This window comes from Aedes albopictus, chromosome 2 (assembly GCF_035046485.1).
Source record: "Aedes albopictus strain Foshan chromosome 2, AalbF5, whole genome shotgun sequence".
Classification (NCBI taxonomy): Eukaryota; Metazoa; Arthropoda; class Insecta; order Diptera; family Culicidae; genus Aedes; species Aedes albopictus.
In genome coordinates, this window is record NC_085137.1 from 499,184,332 (window position 1) to 499,208,453 (window position 24,122).

The window sequence follows — 24,122 nt, forward strand, 5'->3', positions numbered from 1 at the left end:
AAAAATGTCCCGCGTTTGAATAAAATTCAACAAGCTTTCAAAATATTGTAGTAACTTCAAAGCCAAAATAGTCAAACCGGTTTTGTACAAAGCACAAGTCACATCAAACATATTAACGAAACTTTCAACATCAGAGTTCAAAAACTGAAAGATTTTTGCAAGAAAGTACATAAAGATTCTGGGTTACAGTAAAGTTTGAACTGTTGAAAGTTTTTATTATCGAGCGATAGCAGTCCAGCATTTTTTTTATTTTTAAAGAAAAAAATTCGAATACATATTTGGTTGGTTTTTATGCACAGTCAGGCAGCATCATTATACAGTTCGGTGAAGAAAATAGAGAGTGACAAGAGTACAATTACAAAAGTAGTAGACGAAACTGTCTCAAGTTCAAACTTCAGGGTAGAAAACTGCTTTCAATACTATGTAAGTGCGCAATGCGTACAGTTAGATGAACAATCTGGAGGGATATCGTTGCCCAAAGTTAAAATCTTTCCAAGCTCATAGTAAACTTTTATCGGAAATTTATTTTGACTGTGTTATTTTTTTTTTTTTCAAATGGGTGAATATCTAAACCTTCATTGACTGGCAGGCGGTTCAAACGAGTACGCCCGTAAATTAAATTCATTCAAAAAGTTAATCAATGTTGACAGAGAAGCATTCGTGCTACTAAAGGAAATAGTACGCAAATGACAAAATTGGACAAGCAGAAGCTAGATTGGTTAACATTTTCAGACACTTTGAGGGTAATAATAACCTCAAAAAATTGTAGAGTTCTCGTCATGCTTGTCAGACAAAAATGCTGTAATAAACGATTTTTGTTTCAGTTGTGTACGAAGTTCGAACCACCTTGATTTTAATTTTTAAAGCAATTGAGAGTTGAAAAATTAAATCCATGATTAAATCCATTTTTGACAGCTAGATTTGATTATCAGGTTTCTTTTAAAGACTGTAGAAAAATGTTTATGAGTTCCACTTCTGCGAAGCTCACAACGCAGAAAAATATGCTTGGTAGAAGAAATGAGTGCTTCGTATTCTACGAACAAAAAAAAATCGCTATGTTATTCGTTAACAAAAAAAAAAAAAGATCATGATTTCACCTTACCATCTTTCCAAATCAATGTCCCGCGTTGGAGCTCTGATCATCTGGTCACTTTAATTAAACCATTAAACTGTGCAACCAAAACATGCGCAACAGTGACTCTTCTTGTACATGTTGCTTGGGGTAACGCTATAACACGGTTTTCCGGTGAAAGTATTAAGACTGAATTAAATATTAAGTGTTCGGATCACAAACAAGATCCCAACTAACATTTTCAGCGCTATAAGCTTCAGCCATTTGCTTTCTGCTGTGTAACAGTCGAATTAAAGCAGTGAACGATGAATAAAAATGAAGCTAGTCAAATATAAGCCATAATGTAATACACAGCTGCAAAGCAAGGACCATACAACTACCCAACTCGGTTTTCTGAAACCAATCACTAGTTGGTGGAGCTGCTTTTACTATACTCTATTATAACTCCGGAAAATGTTCCGGAAGATATTAAAGTTCGAACTAATAGATAGAAGTCGCCACTAATAAAAATAGCTGCTACTATACAGTACAATGTGTTATGCTGACAAATCCACAAACCAACAGTGCCGTTATGCGATATCATTACAGCTAGAAGCTGTAATAAAGAAACTGTTGGTATACCAAATCGGCATGTCGGATGTAAACATTATTGTCAAAACAAACTTTAAGCGGGACATATAGCTACTACACAAATATTTTACTGCTATCCATCTCTTCGCTGTGGAATTATTTGGGTTACTTTTATTGCTCTTTAATCCGGCTCCGAAAGATTTACCGGAGAAGTGCAAATCGAATAAGAGTCCCAACCTAGGTCCCAACTGCTCATAATCGCATAGTTGACGTAACCACCATTGACAATGGCAGCACTCACAAGCTAATATCTATGAAATGTGCATAATTTTGACCAGTTTTATTCAATAGAGCACAATTAGATCACTATACACTCAATCCTGAATTGCTTGTTCAGCACTTTTTTGACGAAAATAGAACAGCAGAACTATTTCGGTAGCTTTGGTAATCGATTTTACTGAGGCTCAGTACACAAACTGTCAAAACCGGGTGCAAAAGGTAAACAAAGCAGTTTAGCTGTATTGAGCTGTTCTATTTTTGTCAAAAAATTATCGAACACGGTATTCCAAATTAAGTGTGTAGCTAGATATCAACGTAAAAAAATCAACTTTTTATTAATCATTGTTAAAATTTAAAAAGTGTGCTGAAAACTACAGTGCGCTTACGTCAACTATGCGATTATGGGCAGCCAACCAGCTGCTTTTATTCAGTACGTTTTGTAAAGTTGCCAAATACACAAAACAGCAGCACGCCGTAGCTGTTTAAAGAACATTCTTTCAGCTAGAAGCTGTGACGAAGAACCTGTTCACTGAAAAGCGGCTTGCAGTAATGACAAGCATAAAAATGTTTTTAAATTTACCATGGAAAAACATTATCATCGACCCACCAACGCTTCTTGTGTGCGTTTTGTTTCTTCTTACATCAACCGGTTCGATAGCCGTGTGGTAGCATGCGAGCCTGGTGATGTCAAGGTTCTTGGTACGAATCCGGTTGCCAACAGAAACTTTTTTTAATTGAAAATCGAGTCCATGGTAAAATTGAAAACATAATTCTGTTGAATTGAAACGAAATTCAGTCTGCAGAAATTTAGTGGCGTTGTGTATTTAAATTGAGCCTCAGAATAGTAATTTTCACCGCAAGCTGCCGTTCAGTGTTGGCGCAACCACACAGCTTGTTCAATGTAAACATAACTGCGTATGACGATTCACAAGCTTTTGCAGCAAGATCATGTTGGGTGAGGTTTCTTGTGACACAATTATAAAGCCTTGTCTGGAGTTAAAAAAGTACTATTTTCTATGATTACATACAGCAGATCGGGAGTTCGATTCCAAGCAGCGGCAAGTACTTCAAGCAATAGTTCCAGTTCCACATGTCGTGTCACGGTATCCATAACCTAACTATATTTAATCGACTAATTTGGGGGTGCCGTATGACTATTATTTAACAACTGAGAAAAGGCTGAAAAAGCGCCTTCTCAAGATGTTATTCAGTTAGCGGTTACATAGGGGTCGAGAAAAGAGCTATGATTCGGTGGCATAGAAGCTCGCACAGCATTATACATACATGTGGATTAGGTTCGCCAGATTCATTGGCATAGGTCTTGCATAGAAGCTTCCGTCCATATGTACAACACAGTAACTCAGCATCAAGCCGTATTGAGGACGCTTAGTTGACGTTTGCATTCACAATAAATGTTAGTTGGGTTATTCGTGACCTTAAAAGGATTGAAGCAGCTTGAGGCACTTATATTTACTGTTTAAAATGTCCCTCGAAGTAACAATTTGAAGATCTAGCGTACTGAGAAACGGAACTAGGGTGACGATGGGTATTATCGGTAGGTTTGTTCTCTTCGTCATGGGGAGTTTGTGTCGGCCAAATTTTCTGAAACTTGGTCATATAATTCAACTTGGTTGGGAAGTATTTGAGGCCAACTCTGAGTTCAATAGCTTAAAAAAAAACCATGACGAAGAGAACAAAACTGCCGAAAATAAACATTTTCCCCTATTTCCACACAATCACGTATGCTCTTTGGCTTGACGGACGAAATAACGTAGGACAGTGGAGGAACCTGCCCTTGAGCTCCGACAGTATTCAGTAATTCCTCGCATGGTTCAAACAACTATTCTCCCGAAAATGTAAACAATTTGAATGTGCTGCACCATCCACGGGAGGCAAAGTGGGTTTCCTCCTCTCGGGATCCACATTGCAATGCAGCAGCGTAACGAACAAACGAACTCCCCCAGCCCACCAACCATCACCCACCCGGTTTTGGGATGTAACCGCATTCCGTATTCATATTCAACCTTGGCCCCCAACCCATTTTTCAATGCATGGTACCTTGCTGGTTCATAGGGTAAGGGAGGTATTTTGGACCCCTTTAGGAAGTGGATGAACAATTCAGCGAAAAAAGAAGGTTCCCACTTCAAAATATGGATAATTTCAGTAGGCATTACGTAGAGCAACAAGTTTTCTGTCGAAAAAGGCCAAACAGAACTCAAAATTGGTGTAGTAAATACAAGAAATATCAAAACTCCTGAAGGATCTCGGGCTTCTATTTTGGACCACCTGATTTTATTTTGGACCACCAAGTGCACATATTTTGGCCCACCAAATTAAACTTCAATTGATTCATGAAATGAAAGCCACCTCAGCAAAAATTTAAAAATAGTTAAAACTACGTGAAGTTTACATCTTTTCTATTAATTTTTTGAGGCAGGGAACGTTTAAAAATTACGTAACGGTAAAAAAAGATGAAATTTTGTTGCAATTGCCAGTTTTTACGCATTGTACTATTATGTTTCATAAAAAAAATGTGACGCGAAACGTGTATTTATTAACTATTGCATGACGTCAGTCACTATGTATAAATTACGTAACGCTTAATAGGAAGTGTGGAAGTCTAGTGATTTTGCTAAGTATAAAGACGTTCCACACATATTTAATGAGTGGAAAGGCCATCAAAAATAAAGTAATTTGAATGATACGTAATTTGTCAAACATACATTAGATAACACATTGTCGCAGTCATCAACTGATTGCCGAGAAGGACAACTTTTCTAAACTGGATGTCTAAACACCTGAAAATTTCAACTTGTCGACAAGTTGTTAGGACACAAACCGAATCGAAATTTTTAACTTGGCGAAAAGTTGTTAGAACAAATCGAACCCACAACAATCTCATTGTAAAATAAACGTATAATAACCCAGATCACGGGAGGTCCCAACTTATTCTATTTATATGTTTTTAGAGTACATTACATTGGCATGAATATTTTGTCCCTTAAGGAGGAACTGGAGAGATGGATCTGACAGGTGGTCCAAAATATGTCCACATCTGATTATGTTGAACATATTTTGGCCATACCTCAAACCACCATTTTAGTGAATATTATCACTCCACCGAGGTTAAGAACAGTTTATTTTGAGTTCTTACAAGGCCCTAACTACATTCACATGAAATAAATATTTACTTGTAAAATTTAATACCTCTTAGAAGCCGACTACAAATTTGTCACCTTCTTTGTTTTTGGTGCTTTTCCGTGCGTTTCATTGGAAGTGAAAACATTTTCTCTATTTTTGATACTGAACAGCATATTTAACTGACATCCAAAATAAAGGTCATCACATAATTGAATACTTTTCGTGTTCCAATAAAAAATACCAAGATTTAGTAGAGATTATGTGATAAATATCATAAAACTCCCTAGGTGGGCCAAAATACCTGCCCGGTCCAAAATACCTCCACTACACTGAACGGCGGCATGCGGTGAAAATTACTATTCTGAGGGTCAATTTAAATGCACAACGCCACTAAATTTGTGCAGACTGAGTTTCGTTTTAATTCAACAGAATTATGTTTTCAATTTTACCATGGACTCGATTTTCAATTAAAAAAAGTTTCTGTTGGCAACCGGATTCGAACCAAGAATCTTGACATCACCAGGCTCGCACGCTACCACTCGGCTATCGAACCGGTTGATGTGAGAAGAAACAAAACGCACACAAGAAGCGTTGGTGGGTCGATGATCATGTTTTGCCATGGTAAATTTAAAAACATTTTTGTGCTTTTCATTACTGCAAGGCTCCTTTCAGTGTACCCTATGCACTCAAAATGTTCTCTTGCTGCGAAAGCTTCACCATAATTTCGTGCCAGAATCTCAGCGAAAGTATAAATCACTATTTGGGTGGATTTGAGTGGGGCCTTGAGCGTTGCTCGTATCCATTATGTTACGGCTTTTTATGATATAACTAACGATGCGATTGCACTTTCATTCAAAATGAGTAGGACCGGTGGAAATGGGGATGGGTAACCTTCTTTTTAAAGCTTTCATGACTATTTAAAGAGACCACGTGGCTTGTACAGCACTTCACATTGGTCTATTTCCAAAAACGCTGATGGTCAGAAATACGAACTATCAATCAGTAGAACCTAAACCACAATATTTCGCCATGATACAATGTTCACCGAGTGCTCACTAGATGCGATCTGTCCGTCCAGACCCACAATCCACAAGACAACAAACTCAAACATCGCCCGGTAAGCTAGAGGCAGAACGTGAAGCTCAAATAAACAATCTGCTAATTGTTTGAACACGTCTGTCATCAACGCGAGCGGTGTTCGCTCGTGGTTATCTCGCCGGCTGGATCGGTTTCTTCGGTTTTCACCTCGTTCTTGTCGTGCGATCTCATGATGATGATGCACTAGTACTACTACCTTCTATCGATGGGGTTACCAACAAGCTGAAAGTGAAGCCCGTCTGCATCGCACAATGTGTGTTTAACCCACGAGCGATCGCGCTGTTGTATTTTGTACAACACGTTGAAAAAATCTCGCTTTTTGTACTCAGCATTAGCGTGGTGCTGACGCAGGTAGTCAACCGCGCGAGTTACGGAAGGTTAATAGAAGCAGGTGGGTCAAATGTGGTTGTGTAGTTGTTGTATTCTTCTTTCAGTTTCATGGTCCAACTCAAAGTGACTCGAGTATACCAAAGTGGCGATTCCTTGTCGTTTTGACCATTCTCCTCGGGGACGACACAAGTTTTCACAAACCCAAAAAAGTCTTTCTTGTACACTAAGTGTACTAAGTTCACTCAAAAAACGATTTTTCGAAAAAAGACTCGGAGGATCAAGTCGCATATAGTCTAGTCTAATCTACACATACACAGCCATCACTTGGAAAACTCGGAGGATCAAGTCGCATATACCAATAAACTCACTTCGACGAATTGAGATTGTCTGCATGTGTGTAAGTATGTGTGTATGTATGTATGTCTGTGCGCAAAATAAGTTCACTCATTTTTAAGGCACTTCCCATTGGCCGATTATGACTCGAATCGAACCGGAATTTTACCGCATTGTTTGCTATTGAAAATAGTTCGGATCGGTCAAGGCGTGCCGGAGTAATGTTAATTTCAGTGAGCACTTCCACAGTTATTAATTGAAGTGCTTCCTTTGCCTGCCATTGCATGAATTTGTACTTTGCGAAGCATGTACAATGATACACTATGCCCAGGGAGTCGAGAATTTTTTCCCGGCTGGAACGGGAATCGATCCCGCCTTCTCCGGATTGGCGATCCATAGGCGGCACTAGGCTAACTGGAGACTCGGCGTGTTACAAAGAACAAATTATGATTTTAATTATCGTCACAGAAACTTGAGCGCTCAATGTTGATGATCACGCTATATTTTTCAAAGGTGGTGGTAGTGAGCAAACGTCAAATGACGACAAAAACGATGCGGGTGTTGTGCGTTTTTTTTTAACAATAGAGTATTTGAACATACAGTTAAGTTAAAAAAAAAAACGATAAGAAAGGTGTAGAGACGTCTGTTTGTCTGTGGCAGTAATACAGGAAATACCTTTTCACCACTTTCACCTCAGATTGCTCCCATTGTGCATGGCTTCTGGTTGGATGCCGTGAATAATTTAAGAGGCAATGTAAACATAAGTAACTTCTCGAGTTAGCTCCCATAGAAGAGGCAGGCAATCACGCCCGCCGCCCAGCTCGTTTGTCACAGATTGGCGATTGGCTGGAACTGAGCTGCGATTGATTAATTCAGGATGCGCACAGTAATTTGTGAAGGCTTTATCGAATGCGTGTGAGATGTTGCTTATCCTGACATTTGTAGCGTAAGATGGATTACCTTTATATTCGTAATAAAAACCAATATGAAAATCGCATAAAGGGTGAGTCGATCATTATTGTGCCATTTTCAAACTAACGTAACTTTTTTCCTACTTCACCAAAATCAACCAAACTTTGCACAGTTTCTCCTTATAGTATATTGTTTACATATAATTAATTGAGCAGTTATCGATGAGATTCCGGTCGATATAGAAAAAATTTAGTTAACAGTTCTAAAAAAGATGTTGTACAATCACATGCTAAAATAAAAAATCATGGTACTACGCCAATTAATGATTATACATTATCAGATCTTCTTAATGTTCGTCAATAGGTTTCAGGAACGGTTGTCAGTGAAACATAAGCTTGGAGCTGGGTGAAAACCAGGCACGATACGCATAAACAAACCAGAGAGCTTTAATTATTTGTTTCAAGTGGAGCCTGAACATGTCCACATGGAGGGCGTTAATTGAAAATGTCGTGAATTTTATCAAAACGGATCCAAAATTTGAACCTATACCAAAATGTTGAAATACATACATATACTAAAGTACTGTAAAAATTTGGTTTCATTTCGTTAACTGTAGACAATTTGCGAGTCAGTTGAAGGTAGGGTGGCACAATAATTAACGACTCACCCTTTAATACACGATATTACAAGTGATTCAACCACAGACAAACAGACACTACACTCAGTTCTCGCGATTAGTATCATAAGGACGTTACAGTAGTGATCAACTGCTTTTCGTCGTTTTTTTTTTGTTATTTTTTGTTTCTTCCAAGTATTGGGCAATAATGGCCAAATCGGCAAATTTCAATTTAAAGGCCTTACACTTCCAATGATAAACCCAAAACATTATCATCAGTTCTCTGTTTGGGGATTTTGCTCATAATTGAGCTATTTTACCATTCACTTCGAGAAAATTTGATCTAAAGCCTACCTATGACCAGTTAATGAGAACATATTTCTCGTTAGTAATTACCTGCTCATGGTTATAAGTATTGATCAACCGCTCATTGATGCAGAAATTTACGATGTTAGAAATTCTACGCATAGAGTTATGAATACAAGCTATCTGACACGTGATTCGACATGTTTTTCATAGGTCGGATAGAGCAATCCCAAGAAGTTGTTTCGTACAGGGTGACTTCGGAAAATGCCAATTGATATTCACCATGAATATCATTCGTGTTTTTCGAAGGTAATGCGTGACATTTATATTGAATATTCGAAAAAGATCGGGGTTTCCGTTGCTTTCTTGTAGAGTTGATCTAGCCGCACAAGTTTTTCATATACCATATTCTCAGAATAAGCTTCTAAAATGAGCTGGATGTGGTTGAATTTAGAAATGTCAAAATTATAATTTCAGGACTGCTGGTAACTAGTGTTACTCCCGAGAAGAGGTGAAGGTAGATTTCACTTCACATGAATGTTTTTATTTTTGGTCAGCCCATGTTGTGTGATTATTATACGTTAATGTACGTTAATATACGTTAGGCACAAATATGTCGAAAAATGGATAAATTGAGTTAAAAATGCGAAAAAAAAGTAGCGTTGTTCTTGTGGAAATTGAACCCACGACTCCCATATGAGCTAAACAGAGCGCGTTAACCATCTATGCCACATAACAGGTAACGATTCTGTAGGCAGAAATTCAACATGATTTTAATGAGCACCACACAACATGCTTTTCTTCGCAACTCTTCATCTGCTTCTGTCCTAAGAGCTCATTAGCAGTCTGAAATTAGACGGCATCAAATTCTTCCTTACTTGCGTCTCTGTAATCCTGGGGTGGCTGTCAATAGAGACGTGCGCCTGAAAAGTAGCCTGGGGAGTTGACAAACCTTTAATTGAACGATGTTTTTGTTTGACACCTGGCCAGGTCCGTACGATCAGCGTGGATGGAAGGAAATGTTGGTTAGATATCTATGATCAGATAATGTCCAAGAACTTGGGCCACCTCGAAGGTATCTGGAGTTGGAAGATGGATGGGGAGGTATGGGAAGCTTTCCATGGTGGAGATGAACCAGCCTCGGGCTGAAAATCTCCCTAATAAAGCTAATAACAATAATAATAGCTTTCCATGGCGAATAAGCGTATACGCGTTGTTGATGAACATTTGAGAATTTTTATTTTTCTAATTACCGCTCGAAAAGTAAACATTTGTAGCACAAAATAAGGGTTGTTCAATCTCATATCAATAATAATTAGACTACGCTAAATCGTCATCCGGAACGATTTGGCTTTGAAGGACCAACACCAGAATATTAACAGCACTGAGGAAAGTTCGGAAAACGAGCTCATCTAATCAAATATGATAATAATAAATATTGATAACTCCTTACTGATTAACTGTACAGATGGATGTGTGAAATTATGAAAAAAAACCACAGCTCAGAAGAGATTTGTGCTCACGGCCGTTGTACGCTAGATGAATGCTTTACCAAGTAATCAACTAAGCCAATCAATGACACAGTATCTTAGTTGTTAAGGAAATTCAAATCTCATCAACCATTCTTCATGTTCCCATAACCGGGAAAGCTATCCGAAATAAATGCAAAATAATCACGATACTGTGGGTTTTAGATGGACAATCTCGTGTAACTTATAAAATAAGTCAAATACGAGTTGTTTTCTTAAGTTTTTATTTTAAAGTAAAGTAAAGTCGATGACTAAGAGTGTTTTAAATGAAACTTACTGTTTAATGAATGCGGCACTCGTGGAGCGGACCTGGTGTGATGGTTAGAGCACTTGACTATCACGCCGAGGACCTGGGATCGAATCCCACTCCAGACAAACTCGCAAAAATGTGAGTTCTTCCTTCGGAAGGGAAGTAAAGCGTGGGTCCCGAGATGAACTGGCCTAGGGCCAGTTAATACAGATAAAAAAAAATGCGGCACTCTATGTTCCCAAAACGTGTTTTTTTATCCCCATCGGGTTCCAAGCTACCTTTTTTTAGTGAATTGGAACGAACGCACTTAGGACCATTGAAAAAATACTTTTAAGTCGATTTTTTTCATTAGTGGACCTTTTTTTGGTTCCTTTTTTTAAATAGGGTATGAGTAACATCTGTAATCTCACGCTCCCATGTTCATCCTATTCGAAAACAAGCGATTACGGCACCGATTGATTTCGTTCATTTTGTTCTCATGCGTGCTCACTTCTAACAAAAAAAAAAGAAACAAAACAAACAGAGCTTCAATCCTTTGTTTTTTGTAGGATGAAAATGGGAACCACATGCTTAATAAGGGAACCAATACCATATTTGTCATCAAGTTTGGTCGATCCGTGATTTGGCGTCGAATCAGTCTTTAGTTAATATGTTGACGATTGGGTGAATTTCGGAAAGTATACCTGGAGGAATTCCTGGAGAAATCGCAAGCGAAATTCTTAGAGAAATCCCTGGACAAATGCCTGGAGCAATTCCTGGATATATTCCTGGATGAATTCCTGCTGGGATCACTAAAGGAATTCTAAGGGGGACCTCTGGTAAAATTCCCGGAGAAATCCCTAGATGAATTCCCGTGGATGAATCCATGGAGGCATTCCTAAAGGAATTCCTGCAGAAATACCTGAAGGAATCCTTGAAGGTGTTCCAGGAGAAATGCCTGGAGGACTTTCTGAAGAAATACTTAAAGAAATTCCTAGCGGAATTGCCAGTGGAATTTCTGGAGGAATTCCAGAAGAAATTATTAGAGGAATTTCTGGATGAATCATCGGAGGAATCTCTGGAAGAATCCTTATAGGAATTCCAGGAGAAATTCCTGATTTCCAGGAAGAATTTTTGGAGGAGTTTTTGGAGGAATTTTTGGATGAATTTCTGGAGGAAGCATAAGAGGATTCCTGGAGGAATCTCTGGAAGAATCCTAAGAGGAATCCCTGAAAAATTCTTTGATTTCTGAATAAATAGCTGTAGGAATCTCTGGTGGAGAAATTCCTGGATAAATCCCTGGATGAAACCCTGGAAAAATATCCGGAGAAAGAATTCCTGAAGGAAGCCATGCGGGATTTCCTGGAAAAAAACCTGGGGTAATTCCTGGAGAAGTCCCTGAAGAAATGCCTGGATGAAATCTTTGAGGAATACCTGTAATAACTACTAAATAGTTTCCGGGAGTAATTTCTGGGGGAATTTCTGGAGAATTCCTGAAGAAATCTTTGAAGGAATTCCTAGAGAAATCTCAAGAGGAATTCATGCTGGAATCCCTGGAGGTATTTTATGAATAATTTCTGGATAAACTCCGGGAGGAATTCCTGGGAAAATTTCTGAAGGAATCTCTAGAGGATTTCTTGGAGTAATTGCTGTGGTTCTTCAAAACAATCCTTCAGGAATTCCTTCAAGGACTTCTCTAGGGATTCTTCCAGGGATTCCTCATGGAATTAATGAAGGGATTGCGCCAGGAATTCCTCTAGATATTTCTCAAGGAATTTCTCAAGAGATAGCACCAGGAATTCCTACAGGCATGTCTCCAGGATTTCATTCATGAACTCCTCCAGAAATAGCTTTAAGAATTCCATAAGGAATGCCTTCAGAAACTACCACAAATAATTGCAGATGGAATTATTGGAGCAATCTCTAGCGGAATTCTGAAAGAAACCTCTGAAGGAATACCTGCGGAAATACCTTTTTTTTTTATTTATTTATCAAATAACTTATCGTAACGTAAGGCATTGCCTTTTAAAATGTTACAATATGAAAATAATAGATTTTACATAACTCTTAATACTTCTTACAACTACTGTAACTTGTAAACCTGTAACTGTACTACCTTAAAGGATATCTGGAGAAAATCCAGGGAAGTTTCGAAGAGGTTTTTGGAGGGGGTTTCAAAGGGTCTCAAGACATCCCGGAAAACCTTTTTAGAATGTTTTTCATGGTAATTTCCATATAGACCAATTTTGCTTTTGGACCACCATCAAACCACCATCGAAATGGCTGAAAATTTGACAGTACTCTAGCTTTGCACCAAGAATTATTATGAAGATATAAGACTTTTAAATTTGAATGGGACCTCTGAAATGCCCTAGTGGACACCCTTTACGGAGGGTATTTTTTCAATGGATCACTAAAATAACTAAAACAGCCACTATGGAATGAACAGATAGCGCCACCGTAGCCTTATGTGTTTGACGATCAGAATAACTAGCCACAGAAGTCCAGTGTCGTGATTGTTCGTGTGACTAACATCTAGTGTGCCACGCCCTCATTGCGTCAGTAGTGGTACTAGAAGTGTCAAATAAATTTTGTTTCCCAAAACAAAAGATCACCTACAAGCTGGTTACCTTTAAACAATCAATAGTTACAATAAGGTGGCATCCATTAAATACGTCACGGTCCTAGGGGGGAAAGAGGTTTGTGAAACCGTGACAAGCAATGTATTAAGTATAGGAAACACCCGTACGAAGGGGGGAGGGGGGTCTAATACTCCCAATTTTAGCGTGACGTACTTAATGGATGCGCCCTAAAAGATATTAATTTAAATAAATAGGAAAAGTGACTACAGCGCCATTGGAATTCTAGTGTATTTCTACTATCCACTGATGTTACAATGCAATTTTTTTTATATGTATTAACGAGATTTTTAGCCCGAAGAGATGAACCAGCCCCATGCTGAAAGTCTCTATAATAAAGACAAAAAAAAAACAAAAAAAAAAGTTTTTAGCCCTAGGCTAGTTCATCTCGGAACCCACGCTTAAGAACTCATATTTTGTGAGTTTGTCGGGAGTGGGATTCGATCGCAGGTCCTCGGCGTGAAGTGTTCTAACCATCACACCAGGTCTGCTCCACACAATGCTAATGTCCATATACGGTGGCGCCTTTGCTTACATGCGGCGAACGCTAGAAAAATTTGCTTCATTGATCCATTAAATAAAAACCAGATATAAGTGCTATCACACTTTTTCTCAAAATTGAATTTTATCTGTTTTGAGGATCATAACGATTTTGAGACTAATTGCCCAAATTTCATTGGCTTTTCCTAGTTTTTTTTTGTTTTTTAATGCTATATTTTCCACAAAATGCATTTATCCCATATGTTCAGTAGTTAATGTGTATTTGTTGGTCATAGTAACCCTTGAATTATTTAAGTAAAATAAATCATTCTAGTTTGTCATTCCGTTGCAACCACACGTGTTTTCCTTCAGGTTATGGGCCTGTGGCACCATAGCAACGGACAAACAATTGAAGAAAATTTTTCGCCGATGTGAAGAACTGAAACTTTCAAGATTTTTATACAAGAAGAAAATTGATGTCGCTCCAGAGAACTCCAACACGAAGCATGAACGGTAGCAGCTCAGAAGCACTTCCAGGCGCCGGAGGTCCGGCCGGAACAGCAGGAGCAGGAAGCCAGCAAGCGGATTTCGTTGGAGGAGCACCGGTGGCGACGAATTCAAGAATCCTACCAGCGGGAGGAAGCCTATCGTTGCCATTGACGGAGCGATTACGAGGGCAGGAAAACTACAGCTCCTGGTCCTTCGCAATCAAAATGGTGATGATCCGAGAAGGTACATGGGCAGCAATCAAGACACCAAATCCGTCGGAAGAGCTATCGGAGCGGGCGCTCGCAACAATTTGTCTGAGCATCGACCCGACGAACTACAGTCTCGTCCAGAACGCAGCTACAGCCAAGGAAGCATGGGACAGTCTGCAGGCGGCTTTCCAGGACAGCGGATACATCCGGGAATTCGGACTACTTCGGCAACTGACCGGAGTAAAGTTAGTGGATTGTGCTACGGTGGAGGACTACGTCAACCAGCTGATGTCCACCAGGCACAAACTGTCGCAGATTGGCTTCGAGGTGAACGATCGGTGGATGTCCAGCATTCTGCTGATGGGCTTGCCGAAACAGTATGAGCCCATGATCATGGGCCTGGAAGCGTCCGGGATCCAGATGCGAGCTGATACGATACGGGCGAAGATTCTCCAGGACGTGAAGTGGCCTGACGACTCTGTTGGAAGCGAGTCGAGTCGGGCATTCTATGGACAATCCAGGACGAAGCCGAAGTCATCCAAGCCGGACAAGAGCCATGTGAAATGTTTCCGATGCAACCAGCCGGGCCATTACGCATCCGAGTGCCAACGAGAAGGCAAGTCGGAGCCAAAGGGAGAGCGTAGAGGCAGCCAGCAAGCACCGAAGAAATTCGACAGACACTCGGCCTTCATGGTACAGCACCAGCGCGCCAGTACAGATGAATGGATTTTCGACTCTGGCACGTCGTCCCACATGTGTCGGGACAAATCGGATCTGAAAGAAGCAGAAGAGGTGAGTGATAGTGTCATAGTTGCAAACAACATGGAGACACCAGTCGTTGCTAAGGGCAACGTGGTAATCAAAGCCGACTTGGGTGATGCAACCGAAGTGCTCGATGTTTCGGAAGTGCTGTGCATTCCGGAACTGGCGATGAATCTTTTATCCGTGCACAAGATCTGCAGTCGTGGTCATCAGGTGGTGTTTTCCAAGGACGTGTGTGAAGTTTTCGACCAGACCGGTCGGATTGTGGCTGTTGGTGATCAGCAAGGCGGACTATATCGTCTCCGCCAAACCGGAAGAAATGTATCGTGCATCGCGACGCCCAAGGAGGACATCGGATTATGGCATCGCCGCATGGGGCACTTGAATGCACACAGTTTGAAGCAACTTCGCAGTATGGTCTGTGGTGTGCAATTCGACGAATCCGATATGCCGGCGTGCATTCCGTGCTTGGAAGGGAAGCATCAACGTCAACCGTTCAAATTCAAAGGGGCCAGAGCAGCAGAGGTGTTGGATCTCGTCCACAGTGATCTGTGTGGTCCCATGGAAACGACTTCCGTAGGAGGCAGCAAGTACTTCCTTACCTTCGTCGACGATTGCAGCAGGAAGTGCTTCATCTACTTCATTCGATCGAAGACGGAAGTGCTGGAATGCTTCAAAGATTTTCAAGCGTATGCAGAGACCCAAACAGGTAGGCGAGTGAAGCGATTGAGAAGTGACAACGGGACGGAGTACGTGAATCATGACATGAAGCGATATTTGCGGCAATGTGGAATCCGACACGAAACCAGTGTGCCGCATAATCCGGAGCAAAATGGTCTGGCAGAACGGATGAACCGGACCCTCGTGGAACGTGCTCGTTGTCTACTATTTGATGCAGGATTGGACAAATCGTTTTGGGCCGAAGCGGTTGGAACAGCGTGCTACCTCGTGAACCGTTCACCATCGAAAGGTCTTCAAGTGACCCCGGAAGAAAAGTTCAGCGGAAAGAAGCCGGACCTATTCAATCTGCACGTTTTCGGTACGAGAGTGATGACGCACATACCGAAGATAAGAAGGAAGAAATGGGATCCGAAATCGGAGCAAGGCATCTTTGTCGGATACGCAGCGGGGACGAAAGGCTATCGAGTCTACAATCCGAAATCCAGGAAGGTGTATGTGAGTCGGGACGTTGTGTTCCTGAACGAAGGCAGCAGCGAAGAACGACTGGAAGCTCCCGAACCAGAGATGCTACAGTTTCGGATGGCATCAGTGGAAACCGACCCAGAATCCGAGCAAGGCGGAGAAGCTACCGTAGCAGAACCATTACCAGCGAATGAAACTGGCGGCGAAGTGCTGTCGGACCCATCACAAATTGCGCTCCCTCCACAACCAGAGGACCCCCAATGTGTGGTAAGGCGCAGTGGCAGGGAGCGCCGTATCCCAGGCAAGTACAATGATTTTCAGTTGAGCTTCAGTGCCGTCCCTCAAAGCATTTCCCCATCTCAGGTATTTCTTGATGAGCCGAAAACGTTTGCGGAAGCAATGCAGCGTGACGACAGCAACCGGTGGCATGAAGCCATGGAGGCAGAGATGAAATCCCACAGCGACAATGGGACCTGGGAGCTCTGTGCCCTACCGGCGGGGCGGAAAGCCCTAAAATCGAAATGGGTGTTCAAGCTGAAGACGAAAGCGGACGGCTCGATCGAGCGGTACAAAGCGCGATTTGTGACGAAGGGCTACTCGCAAATCAAAGGAGTCGACTATGGAGAAACCTATTCACCAGTGGTCCGATACTCCACGGTCCGCTACCTGATGGCAGTAGCAGCGAGATTAGGATTGAAGATCCACCAACTCGACGCAGTGACGGCCTTTCTTCAAGGCGACTTGACGGATGAGGAGATCTACGTGGAGCAACCAGAAGGCTTCGCAATTCCCGGCGGCCAGGTGTGTCGTTTGAAGAAAGCGCTCTACGGACTCAAGCAAGCGAGTCGCGTATGGAACAAAAAGCTCGATAATGTACTCAGGGAAATCGGTCTGCAGCAATCGAAGATGGACTCGTGCGTGTATTTCCTGATCGACGGCGACAAGATTCTCATCGTGGCCGTGTATGTGGACGATATGTTGGTGTTCGCCAACGATGATGAAATAGTCGACGCGTTGAAACAGCAGCTAATGGTCAGATTCCAGATGAAAGATCTTGGCTACGCGGAGCAGATCCTCGGAATGCGGGTAACACAAGTTGACGGGAGGATCACATTGGACCAGGAAAAGTACATCGAGCAACTGCTCGAGCGGTTTGGAATGAATGACTGCAATCCCGTTTCCACGCCGTTCGATGCAAGCCAGAAACTGAGCAAGGAAATGAGCCCGAAATCGCCCGCTGACGTCGAGAGGATGGCGAATGTACCTTTTCGCGAACTCGTCGGTGGATTGCAGTTCGTGGCTCAGTGCACCAGACCGGATATAGCATTCGCGGTCAATGCAGTCAGCAGTTTCAACAGCAACCCGGGAGAAGCTCACTGGACGGCAGCCAAACGCATTCTGCGGTACCTGAAAGGAACGAAGGATATGAAGTTAATCTACAGTAGCGAAAGTGAAGAATCGTTCCACGGGTATTCCGATGCAGACTGGGGAAACGATCCAGAGACCAGACGATCCGTAACAGGCTACGTTTTCAAGCACTCGGGCGGTGCAGTTGCATGGAGCTGCAGAAGACAACCCACCGTTGCTCTCTCCACGACGGAAGCAGAGTACATGGCGATCGCAGCCGCGGGCCAGGAAGCTCTATGGTGGCGCTCATTCCGAGCAGAGCTCAGTGGCCTCACTACCACAGTTGAAATGCGTTGCGACAACAGAAGTGCAATGTGTTTAGCCGAAAAAGAAGTCGGTTACTCGGCGCGGACGAAACACATCGATCTGCGTCATCATTTCGTCAAGGAGCAGTTGGAGCAGAAAACTATTGCCCTTCAACACGTTCCATCCGAAGGTCAACTGGCGGATGTCCTAACGAAGCCGGTTCCGTATCCGAAACTCCGAGAAGCAAGAAAATCACTTGGGGTTTCTCAAATTCAGGGTTAAGGGGGGATGTTGGTCATAGTAACCCTTGAATTATTTAAGTAAAATAAATCATTCTAGTTTGTCATTCCGTTGCAACCACACGTGTTTTCCTTCAGTATTAATGGTTGGTATATGAGTTTTGAGGGGAGTAAGAGTTAAAAAGCAATTTAAATATCTATGCAAGATATATGTTGTGGAAAAAATAACATCATGCATTTTTGTTCTAAAATTTCTATTTGTTTTTTTAATTGGCCTTTACAAATATTTATTTCACTTTTTGTCCCACCACCCTTTGGCTGGGGATAAAAATAATAAAGCATTTAATCTGAAAAATATTAAAAACTCATCAGATTTGTTAAAGACATTTGGACAAGAGCCGATATAGGTCGGACTCGATTATTCGGGTGACTCAAAAATTATTTCACCCCGGATAATCGAATCACCCGGATAATCGAGCCATGCTTCTTTTCCTTTATTTTTGATGTTCTTCAATCAAAAACTGTTCGTAAAACATAGAAGCTAACATACATGACGTTGTAGTGCCTAAACTCAACGACTGGTATTATTATCACCATGTTTTTTGAAAATGAAATTTTAGCTGAAAAATGTGAAAAAATAAAAGCAATTTCCTAATGGGCTAAATTCTATTTACAGGTGTTGTATTTGATGTTTATCACGTTTTTTGTAAAATGGTAATCTAAAAATTTGTAAACAAAGCAAAAACAAATTTTCCCCGGGTAATCGAGCTATTTTTTCCGGATAATCGAGCCCCGGATAATCGGGCCCCCGGTTAATTGAATCCCCGGATAATCGAGTCCGACCTGTATTTTGATAAATATTTTTTATCTGCCCCCTCAAAATGCAAAATCCAGCCAGAATTTTTTCATGGGGGGGAGACAAAAAGACAAAATTAAATTTGTATCTGCCAGGCTGATGCACATATTATTTTTCATTTATATCCGAGACATTCTTATCAGGCACGAGGAGGAATGGATAAAAATTTATAAGAAACAAAAAAACGAAAAAAAATATTGAAAAATGAATAATTATGTGCACAATTGAAAAAAGACAATTTTTAACTATTGAAGTTGTTTTAAAAAGACACTACGCCGTCTTCAGCCAAAGGCTGCACAGACTAAACACCCATCAATATTTTGGGATTTTCAAATAGATGAAGACATAATTTTTATTAAACACTAGCTGTCCCGGCAAACGTCGTACTGCCTGCCTACTTTGTTTTCTGACATACTGCTCTATAGGGACGCTCCCGCAAGGTAATCTGTGTGGGACTGGGAGAACATCTCAGGTGGAATTCATCCCTAATTCTTGAAGCATAATTTAGCGCTGATTTCGAAACCGTGCTTCAAAAAAATTTAAGTAGAACAGTTATTAAGTTTTAGCTCAAAATCGAGCTTAACAACTTTTAAAAATATAGAATTTACTAAAATTCAAATATCTTGCGTTTTTTTTTTTTTTTTTCAACCAATTTTAAATCTTTTTCCATAAATTAAGAGCTGAATATAATACCATTCGATCATCTGAATGAAGGTTTTGCGTTGGATTGATGGAATTCAAGATATTGGCGAGTTTCAGGGACAATCTCCTTAAATTTGAGCAAAAATTCCAAAAATATATGAAGAAATGTATTTTTTTTTTCAATAAGAAAAAAACAATTTAAAATTTCTTTCTTAACGTTTATCACATGTAGGCGAGTTACAGTAAAAGAATCAGCTCAATCAGAGCATTGATTACGAAGAACGAGATGTGTGAAGTGAGCGACTTTGCTTAAAAATAGAACAAAAATCGATTTCAAATCATCAACCTTGTATGGAAAGTCGAAAAAATTTCCACTCTACTATAATTTTTTTCTTTCGAGTTTTCGAACTCAGGGCATGATTCTACACCGAAAATGATCATCAGCTTACCGAGTTCAAAAATGCTGTAAACTAGTGTTATTAACCTGCCCGTGCATGAGCTAACGAGGGTCAAGAAGTATCTGCAGTGTTTTTATTTCTCAGCAAAATGAGCGTTTTTACTGCATAGATCATATTCTGGTCAATATACTTGAAGTGCGAGGAAAGCAAAACAACAAAGTTGAACAACTTTCAATCCAAATAATAACTTGTTTACTCATCCAATCGACAATGAATCTAAACAAACCGTTGAAACAGTGTAATAAAGTCTTACCAACCGCCACCATCATCGTCGTCATCGTCATCGAGTCAAGAGCCCTCCAGTCAAGATAATCCCAAACCCCAAACAAATATGAACTCACGCCAAGCTCAATGTCGCTTATCGCCCATCGATAATTGGGTATTTCAATTTCGTCATAACGTGCTAATACCAATCCGTCTCTGCCTTCTAGTGCACACCTGAATATCCAACGCCAAATATCAACACACACCGAGACAAAACACTGCTGGCTGCAATCAACTCATTATCACTGCGGCATCTTCTACCAACAACCATCATCATCACAAGCATCAACGCCGCGCGAATCGCCCATCACCGGCTGCGTTATCAGTAGAAATCCCACGATTTGTCCACGTCAATATCACACCTATGGGTTTGATGAAACCGTTTCTATGTGGTGATACACAGCACTTCTGAATCACCTGGTGAAGAATCCTGTTTGTTCTTAGCTGCGAAACACTTTTTATTCACGTAACTCTCCGGACGTTCCGTGCATTACAATCACATTACGAAAATCTTCCTTGTTGCATCCGTTTTCCGCCTGCAACACAGTATTGGTCAAAACATTAGTAACATCATTGAGTATTCATTCAAAACAATCAACTTGGGAGCAGAACTTGGATCGTAAGACTGCCAAATTAACCCTCTAATACCCAATCCCGCCTTTAGACGGGGTATAGTTTGAGCATTTTTGTAATTTTTGTTTCGTGGAAAATCAATTTTTTTTATATTTTTGGCTGATATTTAGGACTGTTCTGTATATCTTAAAAAGGTTTTTGGTGTATTTTAAAGCGTATTTACATTTTTTTTAAAATCATTGAAAATTTGATGTTTTAGTCACCTTTTAGAAGTCATTGTTTATTTTGTATTGAATCGCTACAATTAACATATTTTAAAATTTTCCCAAATCATTCTATCCTTGTTTAATAGTTTAAGGGAATCGAATACACTCTAAAATTATTTTCCTTGAAATAACACGGAAAATAAATTTTTCTGCGAAAAAAATTTTAAATAATAATATTTCAACAAGAATCATAAAATCTCAAAATGTTTTCATCTCAAAAAATCCGTTCCCTAAATAGGCTTCCAGGAAAAATATAAAAGTGTGGGGATGTTCAAAAATAAAAATTAGAAAAATCAGAAACTGAAATTCACGAAATCGAGAATTAAAAAGAATCATCTACCAAAACATGTTTAAATCGATTTTAGATGACGAAAAATGATATTTAGATCAAAATCAAAAATTTGGGTATTAGAGGGTTAAACACTGTGTATGTCTACCTCGCTCTACTTGTCTTCAATAGAGTAGTAAATTTTAAAAGTATGGTTTACAATTTTCGACTGAATTATGATCACTATTGAAAGAATATTTTCAACTATTCAAAAGAAACAATATGAATGTAAAATATCTAATTCCTAATATCCTGTTATAATACCCTTGAAGAAAGTGCAATAAACATTGAAACGTCGGATGTAGAGCAATATTAAATCGTGTGATAGTTTTTGGTGACTGCCCAAAAAATTCTTCGGTTTTTTTTAATATCATAAATGACCATTTGTAAAGCTATTTGCAAAAATTAAAGTAGTTCGAAAACTTTTTCGTGGTAGCTTAGCAGTCTTGACAACAACAAAAAAAACTATTTATTTTATTTAGTCCGACGTTTCGGTCCGTTTGGTACCTTCTTCAGGGACTCTATAGTTACAATGTTCTAAACTACTAAAACTTCTAAAACAATAACTAAACAGTGTTTTGACCAACACTGTTGAGTAGGCAATAGTCCCGATAAAAAACACCCTCCGACCAGCACGGCACTAACTTTTCCTCTCCCCGTATCAATTGCCGATTATTAGACAGCAATGTTTGCCTCGACGAGCCCATAAAAGTGATAAAATGACTTCTTGCCAAAAACAAATTTCACACACGAAAAAACACCCGCGGAATTTCTTCCTTCCCGCCGTGCACAAACATTGTTCCGGCGGCGGGGGACCTTCGTCGTCGATAGAGGAGGAAAACTTCGAACGACGAATAGGTACGATAGCGCAAAAAATACACACCAACAAGATATACAAAAAAACTCTCGTCACTGAACCTCGAAGCGAACGGACTTCTGCCACCCGAAGCGCGCAAATGCTCGACGAGCACTGGCTGGCTGGATCCAGAAGTTCGCTACCGGACGACTGTGCTAAACGGCAGCGGCAGTCATAGAGCGTCGTCGCATCACTGATGCTAATGGCGAAAGGTTTTTGCGACAATTGAATGGCTTTTCAATCACTATAACAAATCGATAATAACTTCTTAGAAGAATTTACGAAGGATCCACAGGAATTGCAATACAGTCAAGTTTTTTTTACGCGGGGGATACGTAGCGCGTAAAAAAAAACTCAGTTCAAAATTCAAAAAAACCGCGTATAAAAAGACCTGACTGTATGTATTTTTCTCCAAAAAGTAAATCTTAGATAAAAAAATCTCATAGAAACTTGTCTAAGACTTGTATGGTTGTGCAAGGAATCTTCGTAATTCAGTAAGGACTCGATTTTGTCAGCCCCTGGTAGCCTTTTGGGCGGAACAAAATCGGGTACCTGACAAAATCGGGACATTTTTTAAAAGCATTTTTATTCATGAAAAATTGTTCTGAGCACGACAATCTCAATGCCCAAATTTACTACGTTTCCGCTGCATTTCCACTTTAATTTCTAAAAAAATCTCAGGAAAAATCTTTGAACAAATGTATGGGGGAATTTCTGGAAAAATTACCCGAGAAATTTCGGAACGTAACCCTCACGGCATTCCCGAAGGAATCCCGTAGGTAGTTTCTGCAAAAACTTTTACAGGAGCTTTGGATAAATCCCGTAACCTTTCGCTAGTCGCGTGGTTGGCCACCGCCATCAGCACCACGCCAGCGCTGAGTACGAAAAGCGTGATTTTTTGAACGTGTTGTACAAAATACAACAGCGCGATCACTCGAGAGTTAAGTAATTTCTGAAAGAATCCTTAATCTCCGTAAAAATCCATAGAGGCATCCCTTGAGGGATTCCTGGAGCATTTCCTGAAAAAATCATTGATAGAATCCCTATTGCAATCTTTGAAGAAATCTCCTTGAAAAATCCATGGAGGAACTCCTGAAAAAAGTACTGTGGAAATATCTGGAGCAGTTTAGGGAGAAATCACAGCAGAAATGGGTTGACCTAAATTCCAGGAGAATTTCTATCGAGATTTTCTTAAGGAATTTCAGAAGCAACACCAAGAGATTTTCGAATAGGAATACCAAGAGGTAACCCTGGAAAAATCTCAAAAGGGACCCCCGAGAAATCCATAGAGCATGCCCGCCCAATTGGGAAATCTAACAGAGGAATCATAGTGAAATCTCTAGAAGAATTCTATTAGAGTAATAACTGAAGGCATTAAGGACAAGGTATTTGGAGTACATTGCTCAAAACTTCTAGAGCACCGTTTTTTAGAACCGTTGAACGGATTTGGATTAAAATGCATCACGCTGTTGACAACCACTGACCAATTAGCGTGATGCATTTTGATCCAAATCCGTTCAACGGTTCTAAAAAACGGTGCTCTAGAAATTTTGAGCTATGTACTCCAAATACCTTGTCCTTAATAGAGAAACATTTTGAGAAATTTCTAGAAGGATCCCTGAAGGAATCCCAAGAGGAATTCTTGAAAAAAAAAACATAGGAAAATCGCTAGATTTATTCATCAGTAGGTTGGTTCCAGAGGCACGTTCTCCTTCATTTAAATAAATTGTGCCTTCCGTAGATTTATTCATGGACTAATAGTTCTAGTCTAGTAGTTCATATAGGAATTATTGCAGAAATATCTACGGAATTCTCTGAATACGTCACTAGAGAAGTTTCTGTGGAAGTTA

The 24,122-nt window shown here is 40.2% G+C and overlaps 1 protein-coding gene across 7 annotated transcripts in view; it reads right to left on the reverse strand.

Moving 5' to 3' along the window:
- The window catches only part of LOC109622511 (uncharacterized), a 112,374-nt gene extending 89,944 nt beyond the window's left edge, over positions 1-22,430 (reverse strand). The window contains exon 1 of one of the 7 annotated variants that reach the window (XM_062854384.1): positions 22,300-22,430. The gene's annotated coding sequence lies outside the window, so the exon portion shown is untranslated. Of the gene's footprint in view, positions 1-20,326; positions 20,769-22,278 lie in introns of those variants that run through there. The other 6 variants (XM_062854387.1, XM_062854385.1, XM_062854390.1 and 3 more) reach the window with 6 other exon arrangements.
- Positions 22,431-24,122: the final 1,692 nt, after the last annotated feature.